Source organism: Poecilia latipinna, unplaced genomic scaffold, assembly GCF_001443285.1.
Source record: "Poecilia latipinna isolate Pla-1442-1.1 unplaced genomic scaffold, P_latipinna-1.0 Scaffold6838, whole genome shotgun sequence".
In the NCBI taxonomy this organism is placed as follows: Eukaryota; Metazoa; Chordata; class Actinopteri; order Cyprinodontiformes; family Poeciliidae; genus Poecilia; species Poecilia latipinna.
The window spans coordinates 46-3136 of record NW_015119454.1 but is presented as its reverse complement, the minus strand read 5'-3'; the positions used below and the strand labels follow the sequence as shown (position 1 = coordinate 3136).

Below are 3091 nucleotides of genomic sequence, written 5' to 3'. Positions count from 1 at the left end.
AGTACTGGGACCAGACCAAAGAGCCACACCAGTCCATGTCACAGCCCTTTTTTGTCCAGAGAATTTCTTGCAAACACTGGGTAAATCACCTATCAGCAAATCACAGTAGTGCAATTCACAGCACTAAAAACTGTAGGATTTAGGAAACTAACACAATCACTAATTATTCCCTATGAATCTTTAGTCATCCATAACAGATACATTACCTCGTCATATTTTCTGTCAACATTTTTTTAACTCAAAAACACAGCAGACTGCTGGTGGACTGCCCTACCCCAGACTTGGGTTTTCTGTGGGAAACTTTGCAGCAAGAAGGTCTTGAATCTCAGCCTAGGCTCTTTTTGCATCACGTTTCCATGTTTTCCCTTTTATTCTTGAGTTCTTTCTCTCATCAATTTTAAGCAGTTCTCTCTAAATTGCATGCTTGGGCATGAACATGTGCATGCATTATTGTGTGTCCTGGGTCTCAGTGTTGGCCTGAGATGGACTGGAGATGTGTCCAGGATACACCCTGCATCTCACCAGGCACAAGCCTCTCACCACAAGCATAAAAAACAAGAGAGACAAAGTTTGGAGTTTCAACATCAAGTGAGAATCACTAAAGAATAAGTAAATATGCCAGTGTGGGGAATATGTTTAAATAATTGAGTTTAACTGTTTAATGATATTGCAGTTCACCGAGAAAAATCAACAACAAAAAACACCTGCATGGCATGCAGTTAAAAGTCTCAATCTGGCCTCTCTTTTTACCAGAAAGAAATCCAGTGTGCTGTCCCATACCAACTTTTACCTATCCATGTGAAAATTGTATGTTTGTTTTTATTCCTTACATATGTAATTACCTCCACTTTCAAAACATACTTGCCAGTGACAAACTGTGGAAATTCCTACACTTTCTAAACGGGTCGGCTCCACTGACCCCTGCAGTGGAACACGGGGTTTTATGGAATCATGCAGTGATATTGTCACATCAACAAAATGTGATCGGAATTAAAACAAAAACAACCTCCACCATGCAGATTAATGCTTATTAACAGAAAGGAGGAGGACTGGCGGGGATGAAGTTACATTCAAAAGAAAAAAGAAAAAAAAATAGATCGAGCTACTGCAACAGACCTGCATTCTGCATTTGACCAGGTCGAGGGGAACAACAGCTGTGTGTGTGGTGCCACAGCTCAGAATCCCACCAAAACCACACAGGATAAAATACTTCTGAGAGCCGAACTCACAACTGTCTCCCTCTGAAGAAACAAAGGTGAGGTATTAAAAATTGAGCACTTCTGCTCAGAAAGGGGAAACAAAGTAGAATTCAATACACCTGATTACGTGTTTGGGACATGAGGTCAACATGCTGTACATGTACCCTTGTCATCTGCTACAGTACTTGAAACTACGAGTAAATACGAGTAATTTGCAGCCCCTACAGTCATTTGTCCTTCGTTGTCCTCGGCATGCAGCCGGCCACAGAAGAGGCCCGATAGCAAATTGCTCCAACAATTAAACATTTAATTATTTTAAGGCTAGTAAAACAGAAGTTGGGCATTAGATAATCAGTAAATAAAGAGACCATTATTAGACTACATAATAAACTACGTCTTGTCAGGGCAAATCTATAGCTAGCGTGGCTACAGTTAGCTCTGCTGCTAACGACCCGGTTTACCGTCTGCTGTTGCAGCTGCTGCCAGTCTGCGAGGCCGTTGTCCATTGAGGCTCTGTTGGGGTTCTTCCACTTTCTGGAGGCTGAACAGAGGGGCGCCGAACGGGTTGGCTCTTGCCAGCTGCGTCAGAGAAGTCGGGTACATGGTGGCGGAGCTACGCTACAGAGATCAAAATGCAAACCATTAGCTTATGCTAACTAGTAATGAAATCCTTCACTGACAACCAAAAGCAAGTGATACAAAGTCATTGGGACATGAAATATACATCGTACTTAACAATGCAGCGTATACGTACTTGGATGTTGACTTAAATGGATATAACGTCGGTTTGTCTGCAAATTTATACCGGCCTGTCTTTTCCTCATTCAGGCCAAGACTAAACTACTGTAAAGGATAGGCTAAGCTACCTCAATGGGGCTGACCAAGGTTATAGTCCCCTTTTAAGTCCCCCTCTTCTCACACATACACACACATAATTCGAATACACTAAACACAGTTATTATTCTTCCCGTAATAAGTACTGATGTTCTATTTAATATAAAGGATTTATAACAAATAAACTTACTTTCAGTGTCTCAAGATGGCGCCTCCGCTTTTCCGCAGCCGGCTGCTCGGAGAGACTTGATGACCTCGCGGTAAATCAATTTGTCCTTTCATGACGTCATCAACCCTCCGGGCGTGATCGCTCTCTTCTTTGTCCAATAGGACAACGGTACATATATGTCGCTTATAATATTTGGACAAATCACAGAACAGCGCTGACAGAATTAGGGCGGTTCTTCTGGCGACCTCAGAATGACTTTCAAACGGATTGGCTTTGCACTTTGGCTTATGTCCCCACAAAGTTAGTCTCTTATCATCCAGGATGTTCAAAATGCAAAATGCAAAATAAAATAAAATAAAATAAAATAAAAGTCATAAAAATTGGGGGTGTCTTGAATCTTTATCGGTTGTTCTAAAAAAAAAAGTTACACACGCACACACACACAAAAGCACATTCATACATATGTATATCACATGCGTAAAATGGTTGGGGTCACACTGCCACCCACTGGGGATCTGGCAAAACAACGCTACCTGTCGAGGGCAACAAGAATCGCTAAGGTCCCCTCTATCCTCTGTCATGGATTGTTCTCTCTGGGCTGAGGTGTGTTTTCTTAGGCGTCTGCACAGGAAGTGCCCTTTTGACAGGGAAGCTGGTGTGCAGTGACCAGGTGAGAGTGTCTGCTATGTGGACCCTAAGGAACATAAGGTGCGTGACAATCTCTACAGTAGTATTCTTGATGTTGAACAGGGTGTCCACATGCCGTTTCCTCCTGAAGTCCATCACCAGTTCTTTGGTTTTTCCCACATTCCAAAGCAAGTTGCTGTTGCACCATTATACAAAAAGTTTGACCTCCTCTGAAGTGATGGGGGAAGGATGGCGGTGATGT

At 42.5% G+C, this 3091-nt stretch overlaps 1 long non-coding RNA gene across 1 annotated transcript; it reads right to left on the bottom strand.

Moving 5' to 3' along the window:
- Positions 1 to 359: 359 nt before the first annotated feature.
- LOC106944084 (uncharacterized) lies at positions 360 to 2333 on the bottom strand. Its single transcript, XR_001424103.1, has 3 exons — positions 2224 to 2333; positions 1661 to 1817; positions 360 to 1241 (listed from the first exon to the last, which is right to left on the bottom strand). It is a non-coding gene; the product is annotated as an uncharacterized LOC106944084 (long non-coding RNA).
- Positions 2334 to 3091: the final 758 nt, after the last annotated feature.